At 52.3% G+C, this 15,023-nt stretch overlaps 1 protein-coding gene and 1 pseudogene across 1 annotated transcript in view; both read left to right on the top strand.

Annotated features, from left to right (window-relative positions):
• LOC120383937 (E3 ubiquitin-protein ligase TRIM39-like) overlaps positions 1–15,023 on the top strand; it is a 961,691-nt gene that overhangs the window by 424,143 nt on the left and 522,525 nt on the right. The gene's annotated exons all lie outside the window — the stretch shown is intronic.
• LOC120383947 lies at positions 4,693–13,029 on the top strand (annotated as a pseudogene).

The raw sequence follows: 15,023 nt of genomic DNA, 5'->3' as shown, positions 1-15,023 counted from the left end.
ATGGAAATCAATGGGGAATGAGGAGGGCCCTGGTCTTCCTGTGCCTCGGGTCTTTGTGACTGCGAGAGAAGAGGGAAAGAAGGTGGCTGGTGGCTGTAGGGAGCCAGGGGAGGAGAAATAAATAGTTAATGATGAATCCTAGGGGCTTTGTCTTTTGTGGTGAAGGGTTTAAAATGGGTCTGCATGTCCACTCTGCATGAGGGGGCTGGTTCGGGGTCTCTGCAGGGAACTGTGACTCTCCGCCACTGTGAGGTGGGCCGGGCATCTCACTATCCTTTGCTGCCTCGTCCCTTCCCCACTGGGCTGTGAGCCCGGGCTGCCATCGGGCATAGGGGCACCACCAGTTTAATAATACTGCGTAGGGCCCCATACATCCTAAGGACGGTGCTGGGTAAAACCCCTGGATCAGGGTGCCTCTAGAGACACAGCCCAAAGGCACTGACTTCTAGGCCTGATTAGATGCCAGGGGCCAACCAAAGGAAGCCAATCGGGGTAGCAGAGCCCCTGAAAGCCCACATCGGGGAGGGACTGGTGATCTCACCATTATCACCTGACTCTGCACAGACTGGCCTAGTGCCTGTGGGAGGGTCAGTGAGATGATTATCAGACAAACTCTGTGTCTGGGCGTGTCCATCCATCTCCTCATCCTCTTCTCCCAGGTTCTGGCTGCAGAGGAAAGGTTTGCCCCATAGTTAAGGTGAGGCGGAGCTCTAGTATTTGCGCCACGCCCGCACGCGCGCGCGCTCTTGCGCTGCCTCGGAGGAGTCCATCCTCCCAGGAGCATCCGCCTGCGGAGGGCCTGCCGCCTCCGCCTGCCGCCCTCCTGCGGGGCCGCTGGGTCTGGCCAGCCCTGGTTAAGGTGCTAAGTTAATCACAGATCCAGGTTTTGCTCTGTGTGAAGTCAGGTAAGTCATTTATTTTGTCTGGGCCTGAATTTAACTCTTCTAAATGGGGGTACACAGCAACAGAGATATTGTGTAGTAGGAGGACAGATGAACTTATGTGCCTTCTCACCACCTTGCTGCTTGCCTTGTACTGAGCATGCTCACACACAGACAGGGCCGCCCAGAGGCAAGAGAGGCAAGGGCCCCAGGCCCCCCCAGCCCAGGCCCCACCCACCCCACCCAGGGCCCGGGGGCGGAGGGTCTCCTTCGGGGCCGGGAAAGGCAGAGCAAGCAGGGCCACCGGCCACGCTCTTCCCGATCTTCGCGGGGGCCGCGGTCCTTCCGCGCTCCGCTCGCGGAAGAACCGCGCTGGCGATATGCGCCGAGGAGACCTGCTCAGTTACCTCAGATGAAGGCACTGCCCTGACTCTGCCCCCACACTACTGGCAGGTACAGGTGTCTCTGCACAGCAATATGGTGAGTCTAAGCACATGGAAGTTTGTGAGTTGCTCAGACAGTGCAGGGATGGGGGCCAGGTAAGGATCTGCAATAGCTAGGAGTGCAGCTCTTTCCTGTCCACATTAAATCACAAAAACGTCACATTGGGATTGCCGCAAGATTTCCTAATTTCACACTGACTCCTTCACTAGCTGGTGTTTCTCTTAATGCCACAGCTCTTGGAATCCTGTGATTACGTGACAATCTCAGCTCTCACTTTAACAAAAGTAAGTTTCTTGCTCTCAGGGCTGAGTAGAAAAGGTTGAATACGTGACCAGAGCGAATCCTGACTGCTCACAAACAGTCCAGAATATAATTTTTTGAAGAAAAACCCTCATGTTTTCTTCAGCAGCCTCCTGATTTTTGCTTGTATGGTGCTGGCAATATTGCCTTGGCAGTGATCAGTTCAGGTTTTCAGGCCTGGCTTCTCCAGCAAAGGCTCTAAGGACCTAAATATAAAACTGAGCATTCTGAGTGATTCCTTTACTTCACTCCCAATCCAGCGGGGCTGTGCTCATTTGCTGCTTGGGCCCACAGCCCGGCTCCATGCGCATTCCCACACCTCGCCCTCTCTGTTTCCCTATCTGTTAACTCTGCAGTTTTAGATAAATGATGGCATGAAATTAGGGGGCTTTCCATGGGGGATGGGGATTTAAGGCCTGAGTTCTCAGTGGCACAGTATTGCCAACCCCAAATTTTTGAAAATCATGTGACACCCAGAATGATGTGATGCCTTTTGTGAGACTAAAAATTAAAAATAATAATAAATGTTGAGTTCTTTCAAATTGTCTTCTGACTTCTCAGACTTTAGGCTGACTCAGGTCACATTTTAAGTTTTTTCTCTGCAACCAAGACAACTAGAAACTTCATTTGTTTAGGTTCCTAACTTCTGTTTGCTAGAAGCTGGGAATGGGCAACAAGGGATCGTGGAAGCAGGGAAAGAAGTAATAAGGATTTGAAGGGGATCTTAATGCATGTCAGTCAGTTAGCAAGAGTTAGCCCAGCTGTAACCCTAATGACGTGAGACTTCTAGAAGCAAGGATAGTGTGAGGCAGAGGGAAAGAACTGTGTAAAAGGTTATTACGACCTTGTAACTGATAACCAAATATGCAGCCTGGTGTCTTTTAGGAGTGAGAAAACAAGATAGCAGAATGGCTTATGTATAAACAAAATGTAGTTGTTGCTCTTTATTGTCTGTATTATTGCTAGTTATTGTCTGTAACAAAAGTATAAAGGCTTGCTGTAATTGTTTACCAGTTGAGAGACCTGTCTGGGACTGGGGCGACCCTGTGTCCTATGGCACTCTCTCCCTCCATTGTAATTACTGGAGAAATAATAAAGTATTTGATTTTGCTGCACCCAAACGAAAAAGCGAGAACTGAGTTTTTCTCCGACAGGATGGATCACTCGATCACCTGTTCTGTTCATTCCCTCTGGGGCACCTGGTATTGGCCACGGTCGGAAGACAGGACACTGGGCTAGAAGGACCATTGGTCTGACCCAGTCTGGCCATTCTTATGTTCATGAGATTCATTATAAAATCATCAATGTTGGCAACACTTTTGACACTACGTCTCCTTTACACTGAGGCAGAGCTGCCTTAGCGTACGTTAGAATCAGACCTTTGAAACACTGATTCCAGCTTAAGCAAGTTTTTGTCCTGTGAACTGAATATCTCTAGACTCAGAAGGATTAGATTTTATCGGTAGATGTCAGCAAATGTTGATTTCACTTTGTGCACACAAACCGATGAAAACATATTTCCATTGATAAGAACTGAAATTTACAAATAGCTACAGTAAGAAAAATGCTGCTTGAGAACTTACTAGAGTTTAATTTAAGGATATTCACTTCACATGTTTTGACATGAGATGTTTAACAGTTACACCTTTTAACTTTTTGAATCTCTGTGTCGACTGACTCTCACTTTAACAAAAGTAAGTTTCTTGCTCTCAGGGCTGAGTAGAAAAGGTTGAGTACGTGACCAGAGTGAATCCTGCCTGCTCACAAACAAACAGTCCAGAATATAATTTTTTAGAAGAAAAACCCGCATGTTTTTTTCAGCAGCCTCTTGATTTTTGCTTATATGGTGCTGGCAATATTGCCTTGGCAGTGATCAGTTCAGGTTTTCAGGCCTGGCTTCTCCAGCAAAGGCTCTAAGGACCTAAATATAAAACTGAGCATAAATACTAAAAATACTAATAAATGTTGAGTTCTTTCGAATTGTCTTCTGACTTCTCACACTTTAGGCTGACTCAGGTCACATTTTAAGTTTTTTCTCTGCTACCAAGACAACTAGAAATTTCCTTTGTTTAGGTGTCCCTAACTTCTGTTTGCTAGAAGCTGGGAATGGGCTACAAGGGAGGGATCACTTGATCACCTGTTCTGTTCATTTCCCCTGGGGCACCTGGCATTGGCCACTGTTGGAAGACAGGACACTGGGCTGGATGGACCATTGGTCTGACCCAGTCTGGCCATTCTTATGTTCATGAGATTCATTATAAAATCATCAATGTTGGCAACACTTTTGACACTGCGTCTCCTTTACACAAGGCAGAGCTGCCTTAGCGTACGTTAGAATCGGGCCTTTGAAACCTTGATTCCAGCTTAAGCAAGTTTTTGGCCTGTGAATTGAATATCCCTAGACTTGAAAGGGTTAGATTTTATCGGTAGATCTCAGTAAATGTTGATTTCATTTTGCCCACACAAACGGATGAAAAAACATTTCCATTGATAAAAACTGAAATTGACAAATAGGAACAGTAAGAAAAATTCTGCTTGAGAACTTACTAGAGTTTGATTTAAGGAGATTTACTTAGTATATTTTGACATGTGATGTTGACAATCTGTGTTTTAACAGTTTCACTTTTTAACTTTTTGACTCTCTGTGTCGACTGTCATAAACTAATTTATTGTCTGACTAAAATATTGTCTGAATGCCCCTACCCCAATTTCCCACAACTGTGAACAATAATATTGATAAAAACTGAAACTGTGAAAGTTTAAATAGATAAATATATAAACATTCTTACAAATTAATATTAATCTTATCAGTCAAAATTACATATTAAATCAAATGAATTCTGCCAAGCCTAAATATCACTCCTTAGACACGCAGTTCTGTCAGCTCAGCAGGACAAGGGGAAGCTGATGTCCTTGTGAACCCCAGTGACTCCCCCCCCCCCCCACACACACACACCAGCAGAGGGGGCTGATTGCAGGATCAGAGCCTTGTTGGGACATTTCTCACCAAAGCCCCCAGGGCTGGAATGTTACCGGTGATCTGGCTCCAACTCAGCAAACAGCCTGAGTCAGTTCCAGGAAGGGAAACACCCAATTGCTGCTGCTGCAGGCGGGGCATATTTCTGAGCTCAGGAAAGTGAAACTAACCCTGTGACACTGTGCAGAGGGAGCCATGGCCACAGATAACCCCCTGGAAAGTCTCCAGGAGGAAGCTACATGTCCTATCTGTCTGGAGTATTTTAAGGACCCTGTGATTATAGAGTGTGGGCACAATTTCTGCCGAGCCTGCATCGCCCAGTGCTCGGAGGGATCCGATACAGCCGTCTCCTGCCCTCAGTGCAGAGAAACTGTGGAACAAGGAAACCTCAGGCCCAACAGGCAGCTGGCAAACATGGTAGAAATGGTCAAACGGCTGAGTTTACAGGCAGCAAAGGGAGCAGGAGAGGAGAGGGTGTGTGGGGAACATCAGGAGACTCTGAAACTGTCTGTGTGGTTTGCCATCTGTCCCGGGCTCACAGAGAGCACAGGGTGGTTCCCATAAAGGAGGCTGCCCAGGAGTACAAGGTAGGGAATTGCTGTCAAGTTTAAGGGCTAATAACTTTGGATTTTAATTACAGGCAGATTGCACTGAAAGTTGCCTGTCAGAGGTGTGATGCATCATTCCGCTCTCTAAAGCCTTCATTGTATGGGAGATGCTATGACAAAATGAATGATCTGGCAGTGTGGAAACAGACTCAGAATATCAAGTCTTCAAAGATACCTGATGTGGGAAACTTTTCTCTGAGTTTCTGAATGTTTTTCACACTCAGCTTCCACTGCTGAAATAAGGGGACTTTTTACACCACGGCCGGTGTTAACAATCAGTGAGGTTTAAATCACAAGAGCTGCAGGCCAGTCTAGGTGAGTGTGTTACCTTCAGACTGGAGAACTGATCATTTAAATATCAACACTGTTAATTATTTTGTTCCCCTGTGAGAGCGGAGAGGGGGAATTACAGCTCGGCACCATTTATTGCCAGTGCCGCCTCCTTCCAGTGCCACAAGCGGGTGATGTTTGGGAGATGCCACCTCTTATTTCCCCCCAGTAAAGGAGGACCAGGCCTAGAGAGCCCAGAGAGCCCAGGGGTACATTCTAGCCCCATGATGGGAGCCAGGCCCCAGGAGCCCCTTGGAATCAATCAGCAACTCCATCCCGTTTTGAACATTGCACCATCTACTGTGAACAGATCATGGTGTCTCCTTTTGGTGACTCACATGGGTGGAACTTATTTTGTGGGTGGAGCTTCAAAGAATCCAGCCACCTTTGCCCTTCCCCTGTTCTGATCCTTGTTCATTTATGAAGCTGTTTTGCAGGAAGCAAAGGCTGCTTTTCTGCCTCCTGTCTCTCACTAGCCCCTGCTGGCTCCTTCCCTCCTTCACTGCTTCCCTGCAGCAGCACCGCAGGGGTGTCACTGAACAGCTCCCCAGGAGCTCTCAGCAGCAGCTGCAGCAGCAACCTGGGCCCTTGGGCAGAGGGCAGGAGAGAACTCGAGGGCTCAGAGAAAAGAGAAAAAGCTCTGGGGGGCTGCCAGGGGTGTAGCACAGAGCAGGGCTGACGGGCAGGAGCACGTTGCTGTGCTGTGTGAATGAATCACACGCTGTCAAAGGGGAAGAGAGCCCTGGGTTGTTACAGCTCTGGAGCAGTTTATAATTATGGGTGGCACATTCCCCCAGACCGAATGTTCCCTGTTCCTCACTGACCTCCAGCCACATCACAGCTTCACCCTGTGCAGTTAATGGGACTGCGCTGGCTCAGGTGCTCGGCTGCTGCCTGGGGGAGGCCATATGGGAGCCTGGACAGAAGAGAGCACAGTGGGGTCTTGTTCCTGGCCTGGGTCTGGGTACAGAGCAGCGAGGTGCTGCCCCAACCTCTTCACTGGCACCGGCAGGAGGGATTGTTCAGAACCTTCCCAGCTGTTTCCCCTCTGGCCTGTGCTCAGTGATGTGAAGCTTTAGCTCAGACACAGGCTCTGAGAAGTCCTGAGTGTCTGCAGGGAGCAGAGCCCCTGCTCTGAGACTGGCGTCTCTGCTCCCATGAGGCCTTTGGGGCCGGCAGAGCCCAGTCTGCTGCCTCCTTCCAGAGTATTTACTGCTCGTGTATGAAATGCCAATATGGACAGTACTGCCAACCCATCGGACAGGCAGACTAATGGCTGTTTATCGCACACGATGTCCCTGCAGGAGAAACTCCAGGGAGCCCTGGGCCCTCTGAGGAAGGAGCTGGAAGAGGCCCTGGCTCTGATGTCTGCAGAGGAGGAGGAGATCTCAGAGTGGCAGGTGGGTGTCCGGGTTTATTCCTCCCTGAGCCCTTCCCCCTGCAGCATTCCCAGGAAAGACGGGACCATAAAGCTCTGGGATGTTGTTACGAACGTACTCTGGTTGTTTGCTCCATTGCACAGGCTTGGTGCTGGCCATGGGCAGTCCATGCCTCCGGTACTTGGGGAGGCCGGGCATGAGTGCCGGAAACTCCCCGGCACCCAGATCATTTCCCTGTCCATTGCTCCACCCACATTTGTCCCCTCTCCCTGAGGCCCCGACCATGTGCCGCTCCTGCTCTGCCCCATGCCCGGCTCCCACTCAGCCCCCTCCCCAGAGGCTCCTCGCTCACCGTTCACTGTTGCAGCTCGCTCCTCTTCCCCATCCCCTCCCCCAAGTCCCCCTCGCCTGCCGCTTGCTCCTGTCTGCCCCCTCCTGCCTTAAGGGTGAGTGATGGGGGGGAGGGATGGAGAGGAGAAATTGGTGGGCCCCCCCCCCCCCACAGCTGACGGGCTCCCTAAAGGCTGCGATCCCAGGGGCACTGGGCACATGGGCATGGGGCACTCGGCCAGGCTGGGTGAGGCCATAGCCAGCCTTGACAATGCCCTGGGCACCCAACACCCATGTGAGCCCCCGGATGGCACCCAAAGGACTATTAGCACCCGCCCTAGTCCTGAACATTGCAGCCCTGGGAGCAGGTTGTCAAAGAAGGAGCATCGCCCACATCCCTCTGTGATGGCTCCCCTGGGTGTCTGAGTGCCCAGCACTGGGCACCCAAATCCCCCCATGGATGCCCTCTGTGGCCCCCTGTAAATCTCTCCTGCTCCGTTGATTTCTTCCCTCTCCCATGTGTCCATCCCGTGCCACCTGCAATAACATACTGCATCTTTACAAAGCACCCTGGACAACCCCGCTATGGAACTGGCCATATGAACTCTGAACTAAAACAAACCCATTATGGTACGTTTCCCAAAGAAGTAAATCTCCTTACAAACCTGATACTGATCTAATGCCCTGCTTCATGGACAGAGGCCCAGTCTGTTTAAGTCAACATCTGGCTCATGTTTTCTCTGTGCCTTTCCTATTCTATTTCAAGGGGAAAGTGCAGAATAGGAGAGAGATGATTGCAGGTGAATTTAACAAACTGCACACACTGCTGAGAGAGGAGGAGCAGCTGCTTCTGCAGAGCCTGGAGGAGGAGGAGAGGGAGACTTTGCAGAGACTACAGGAAAATGTAACCAAACTCTCCCAGCAAAGCTCCTCTCTGCAGCAGCTGATCACAGAGATCGAGGAGAAGTGTCAGCAACCAATTGTCGAGCTGCTAAAGGTGAGATGGCATCAAAATTCTCCACCCATCCAGAATTATAGCTCAGATCCCTGAGTCTGGATCCCAACAATTAGAGTAAATGTGTTCTGTGGTTTACTGATAAACAGAACATCCGGCTAAGGGCTCCATCAGTTCCAAAATATCCCAGTTCATGTTAGAGGAGAATTTTCCTCATGGAGACCCAGTGAGGCCATGGGAGATGAAATGGATGATACAAGAATGATACTGAGCTGAACCCATCCCTGCTCTGACTCCTGAACACTGGACCCAACACATGCGATAAACACAGATACTGATGGGTTGGGTCCCTAGAAGGGAGAATTCTTTAGCTTAATTCCTGTCTCACCTACATAAATGAAACAAGTGTTAATGCAAAATAGTGTATGAAATTTTACCATTAAACAGTGAAGCCTGGGAGGGTTCTAGATGAAAGTTTGATGCCCAGAGTGAAACTCTCACAGTTTTATTCACATTGTGTTAATACAGAGCATTGATTCTCTTTTTCATTTCAGGATGTGAAAAGCACATTGAGCAGGTGTGTTTCCTATGTTCATTGCTCTTATATTCTTGGGGATGGTTCTGGGATGCTGTGTGTACAGAGCAGCTGAGTGATGAGGGGACGTTTTCTTCATAGGAGTGAGAATGTGAAACTCCAGGAACCAGAAGCTGTTTCTACTAACCTGAAGAATGTGTATAAAATTTCCCTTGACATGTGGGAAGCGCTGCAGAGATTCAGAGGTGAGTGGATTCTACTGAGACATTCAGCTGTATTGTGCCTGGGGCTCTGGACACAGCCTGCGACCCCAGGACACGCTTGCACCCAGCTGACAGGCTTGGAGCTGTGACAGCTGGAGGCTGATGTGCTCAGTGCTGGGCAGTTTGCCTGCTACTTACGGCCACCTGCTGGTACTTTCCCAGGTGTCTGACCAGGCCCCATCACTCTAACATCCTGATCCCTCCATGGCTGAGTTACTGGGTGTCCCTGAGCCAGGTGCTGTGAGGCCTGGACTGGGCCCATCGTGCTGGGAGCTGCACAGACGGGTAATAGATGACGTGTCTGTGCCTCTCTCCTGGGACACGTGAGGGCTGCGTTGTGTGGCCACCTCTCAGCACTGTCCCAGCCCCCATTAGCCAAGGCTGGCCCAGCTTTCTGAGCTGGAGGAGGGGCCGGTCTGGCTGCTGTGGTCTGACCTGGGCCGTGTGTTACTGGGTAACAAGCTGAATCCTAAGGGCCCCTCGTTTGCTCTGAGCACAGCCCAGTGTGAGGTTGGGTCAGTGGTTTGCTGCTCAGTGAGTGAGACTCACTCACAAGAGTGCGACCCTGTCACAACGGCTGAGCGTGAGCTGCCCCCATCCAAACCCCTTCCACAACCCCAGCGCGGAGACCGGGGGCAAAGGCAGAAACCTGAGAGCCCTGGGGCTGCTGTTCCCCATCCCAGGAAGGGGGTGAAGGGGATGTGGACACAGACAATGTCCCCTCTTGCACTGTGAGGGGCAGACCTGGCTCCACCCTGGGCTTCAGAGCCTGAGCTCCAACCAGAACCTGAAAATCTGTGCAGCTATTTTTAATTCCAAAGAGGAAGCCCCGTAAGTCTGAATCTATCCACCCCGTTCCAAGACTCGCTGCTGCAGGCTGTGTAGAAGGACCCAAAGTGTCTCCAGAGACTGGGTGTGAAAGTTCCCAGCGTGTCTGTCCCAGGGCTGGTTAACGAGAGCAAGGGGGGTGGCTGGCGCAGTTGTTAGATGGAGACACCTGAACCCCTGGGGCTCTGAGATGGTCTCTGTGACTGTTATCCGCTCTGGGAGATGCCCAGGTGCAGCCGCAGAGGGTCTGTGCCGCTAGCAGCGTCCATGGGACAAATGGCTCTGGGCAGAGAGTTCAGGCTGGAGCCAAGTCTCCATTTTCAGCCTGATTTGTGGAGGTGAGATCAGGGGCCCAGGGGGCATTTGTCTGCAAAGGGCAAATTAACCAGCAGCTCTGGAGTGTTTCATAGCTGATGTCCTGAGCCTGCCCTGCCTGTAACTGCGTTTCTGGGGATGTTGACAGTCTCTCATTGCAGGTCACTGGGATTGGGGCTCCTAAGTTGCTCAGACAGGTTTGCAGTGGAGCTGGGTGAAATGTTTTCGACAAATAGTTTATTTGCTGCAAAATTGTATTTCGGGTCAAGAGAAACTATTCACGAATCCATGTCGGGTTTGCTGACTAGTTTCAATTAAGAGAAAAAGGTGCTGCTGCTTCCCTTGTAGCCTTTAGCCCAGTGGTTGGGCCCTCAGCTGGGAGCCCCAGGTTCAGTCCCCCCGTGTGATGCCATGAGAGCTCGACCCGCTGGGCTCCAGGTGTCTGATGACGTCCCCCTGTGTCTGAATACTGCCATGGGCCCTGGGCCAGACCGTGGGGGTGAGAATGACTCTGCAGCCCAGTGGGTCGGGCCCCCACCTAGGAGCCCAGAGTCCAGCTCCTCTGCTCCAGTGACCCTGTAATTATTGATCCATAGCCCCAGTGAGGGGAGGGGTTACGCCCCCTGGCACAGCAGTGTCTCAGCCATGTCTGCCGGGGTTTCCTTGCACTGATGTAGCTGCACCGGTGCAAACCCCTAGTGCAGACGCGCTGTGCAGCTGTGAACTGGGACTGGTCCCCAGTGCAGCTTCTCCCAGATGGAGGGGTCAGTAAGTGGGGAAATGCCCCCTCCCCTCCCCATTGCCCTGGCCTCATTAGCAACAGCCCGTTAGTGTGCATTTATACCCCCCCCCCCGAATCTTCCACTGTAATGCCCCCCAAGTGAGCCCAATCCAGACAACTGCCCCCGTGGGGGTGGGGCTCAGCCTGGCAAGGGTAGGTGCTGGCTGTGAGGTTTTCCTGGCTGGAAGGTGGGGCCCATGGGGTCTGCCAGCATGGAGAGTCCCAGCTGCTTCCTCTGGGGCAGGGCTGCACCCCCAGTGTGTGTGGGGACAGCACCGACCTGCTCTGAGCGAGAAACCAACCACACATGGCCCGAAAGCAACAGAGATTCCCTGGGCCCTGCCTCTCCCTCCCCCCTCTCTGGCTCCCGCCCCTCCCTTACCCTTCCCCCACCCCTGTGAGGGACCCTGGACCCTGCGTCTCTTCTGACCCCTCACCCACATCCCTCCCCATCTCCTAATCCCTGGGCCCCACCCTCCCTTCATCCTCCCTCTGCCCCCCTGGTGCCCACATCTCCCTGCACACGCCTCTGCCCCCTAGGGCCTGCCCTTCTCCACACCCCTCTCTCTGCCCCCCTTCTGCTCACCGGCTCCCTCACCCCCCATTCTGCCCCTTTGGCACCAATGCCTGTTCATTCGCTACCCCCCATGGTTCCACCTCCGCACTCCTCATCCTCTCACCCCCTGGCAGCTCACCCTGCCCTAGATTTCGCCTGCCCCATTGGAGCTCCCCCAATTCCCTTCACCCCTCTGTCCCCTGGTGCCTGCCCCATCCCTTTCTTCCCTGTGCCCCTGGGGTACATCCCCTGCTTCTGCCCTGGTGCCCACCCTCCCCAAACCCCTGCAGCCCCTGGAACCTGCCCTTCCCTTCACACCCCTGTCTGGTGCCTCTCCTTCCCTTATCACCCCATAGCCCTTGTGCCTGCCCCACCCCTATGTCCCTCCCTCTGCCCCAGCTCCAGTCACCTCCCCTCCTCTTTCCTCTCCCAACATCAGTATGTCACCTCCTCCCCACCTCCCCGCCACCTTCTCACCCCTCCCCCGCTCCTCCTGCCCGTCCCCCTCATTGTCTCCTCACAGGCCGAGGGGCCCTGACTCCCCTGAGGCAACAACCCCTCCCCCCACAGTGATGAACGGGGATGCAAGTTAATTTCCCTTTGATCCCAGTGACCAGCCCCTGCCCCCGGCCCTGACTCTGTGACACTCTCCCCAGTGGACGTGACTCTGGATCCAGACACGGCTCATCCCGACCTCGTCCTGTCTGAGGATCGGAAACGTGTGAGACTTGGAGCCAAACGCCAGGATCTGCCTGACAACCCTGAGAGATTTGATCCTTGTGTCTTTGTCCTGGGCGCTGAGGAGTTCGCGGGCGGGAGGCGTTACTGGGAGGTGGAGGTGGGAGACAAGACGAGATGGGACCTGGGGGTTTGTAGGGAATCTGTGAGCAGGAAGGGGAAGGTCACATACACACCTGAGGATGGATACTGGGTCGTGTGGCTGAGGGATGGGGGATACAAGGCCTGCACCTCCCCCTCCATCCCCCTCCCCGTGAGCATCAGGCCCAGCCGGGTGGGGATTTTCCTGGACTATGAGGCGGGTGAGGTCTCGTTTTACAATATGACTGCCAAGTCCCATCTCTTCACTTTCACTTGCACCTTCTCTGGGAAGCTCCGCCCTTATTTCCATCCTGGTCTCAGCGCTGGGGCTACAAACGCAGCTCCCCTGATAATCTGCCCGGTCCCAGCTCAGGCCGGAGGGAATCTCTGTCCCTGACAGTGACCCCGCGGCACAGACTGGCCCCTCCCAGCCCTGCTGCTCTTCTTGCCCCAGTGGTGGGGGCCAGTTACTGCAGCAACTGGACTTTCTGTGCTGACCGGATGCTGCCAGTTTCCCTTTTCAATGGAGTAAAAAACTGGACACCTGGCAACCCCCAGCCCCTACCTTTCCCCATCCCCTGCCCCAGGGGTAGCAGACAGTGGTGGATGAGAGACATTTACCCCTGTCAGAATTTTCTACAGTGAGATCTCAATGTAAAATATGAAAGAAAAAAGATTTTAAAAATATTGTAACAAGGTGTAAATACAATAATATTTTAATTTACTTTTAAACAGTACTTCAAAAACAAGCATGTAAACATTTGGAATGGAATTATTTACATTATTTATTTTTTTATTCTTCCCTCTAATCTATATTGAAGTTTAACTTCTCTAAATAACATCATTTGTATTTCAACTGTGGAATACAAGAAATGCAAAATATTTATCTTAAAGTATTAAATTCTCAGACTGGGTTGTTCAGTTACAATGTACATGTGTTATAAACATCACAACTACACACATGTGCAGCTGCTCTCTCTGTTTCCCCCTCACCCCCTTTATTGTCTTGACTGGTTCTCCCTGGCAGGCAGAGCACATACACCCACCTCCTGCAGTACATCTTTGAAAATTAATAGGTTAAAAATGATAGAATTAATTAAGCAAGTCTGCCAGGGCACCTCCACCAAGAGTCTTTATGATTTTTTATGGTGCATCACAACATAGCAGCAGTTACAAGGAGCCCCCTTCCAGCTCCCTGGTTCAGCCTTTTATACTGCTGCTTTCTTCTCAGCGCTGAGCTAGTGACCGCATCAGGCTCCGTACAGGTGCAAGTGATCCCCTCTGCCCTTCCAAACCCAAACTGCTCAGTCCCTTCTACTCTAACTGCACCCGGTGGCCAGGGCCATCCTTACCCATATTCAAACTATTCAGCTGCATAGGGCACCAAATTGACCCAAATTTCCTGGTGCCCAACTGTCACGGACCTACAGATCGTGCCCACTCATGGCCCTGTGCGGTCCGTGTGTGTGTGGGGGGGTGCCCCTTCCAATGAGACAGCCCTTTTCCCGGGGGGTCCACTCTCTCTCAGGGTTGGCCCCTCCACCTCCTGGAGCTGCACCTCTCTGAGCCTTAGCACGTCTGTCTCTGCTGTGGGCCCCTTTGGGGAGTCCACTTGCTCTGGACTCCCCAGGGCCTCCACCCCTCAAAGGCTATGCTGCAACCCTGTTCTCTAGACTGGAGTGACTCTCAGCCAACATAAAACAGCAGGGTTTATTGAGCATTGAACACAGCACAGGAAACTCTCTGATCCTCAGGCCTGGCCTCCCTCAGCACAGCACATCCCAGTCTCCCCTGCATCCAGGTGGACTCTGCTTGCTCCCCCTCTCCAGCCTGGAGCCCCTCTGCTTCCCAGCTGGGCATCTGATATCACCAGCCCCAGGCCCTGCCTCTGTCCATTGTCTTCTTTCCAGGTAAACAGGGTCATCTGGCCTCCTCTCCTCTCCGCCCTCCTCTGGCTGGAACCGTCTGGTTAGGTCATGGAGTCCTCTCTTCGCAGCCCATTGTCCTCCCACTGGCCAGAACCGGCTGCGTCATCAGGTCACCAATCTCTGGGGTGTCCCTCCTCCAGGCCATTGGCTGGGGTCCCAAGTTCCCTTTCCGGTCCTCTGCAACGACAAACTCCCTCTCCCCTCACAACATTAAATCAGTAACACCCAGGGGCACTGAGTCCCACTCCCTCTGCATGCAAACCATTGGAAAACCATGAAAATATACGAAAATCCCCCATTTTGTCACACCTATGCAGCTGTGTGCTGCTCCAGAAGCCAGCCTGATCCCCCGGCCGGCTGAGCCAACCAGGAAAGCTGCCCCTACCCCAACTCTGTCCCCACCGCGCCTCTTCCCCAAAGCCCCTGCCCCCACCTTGCCTCTTCCCACCCCTGCTCCACCCCAGCCCCGCCTTCACTCCACCCCTTCCCCTGAGCTACATCCGGGACACTGCAGCAGCGGTCAGGCCTGTTGTGACAATGCGGTTCTGGCGGGACCCAACTGAGTGTGCCAATTCAGGACCAATTACTTAAACAGGGCAGTTACAGCCCTAGGCTGGGGTTTTTCCACCTCTAAGGCAAACCAAACCAGCCAGACAAAAAGGACTTCGGTTTCACCCCACTGGCTAACCACAAGTCACACACGCAAGTTCCTTAGACACTCCAGTCTCCCAGTATCACCACCAGTGCGACTCATTATGGGGATGAATGGTTATGAAAACCAACACCCCATTAAA

This window comes from Mauremys reevesii, linkage group 15, assembly GCF_016161935.1.
Source record: "Mauremys reevesii isolate NIE-2019 linkage group 15, ASM1616193v1, whole genome shotgun sequence".
Lineage (NCBI taxonomy): Eukaryota > Metazoa > Chordata > Testudines > Geoemydidae > Mauremys > Mauremys reevesii.
The sequence above is the reverse complement of the archived record's forward strand: the minus strand, read 5'-3'. Positions and strand labels throughout refer to the sequence as shown.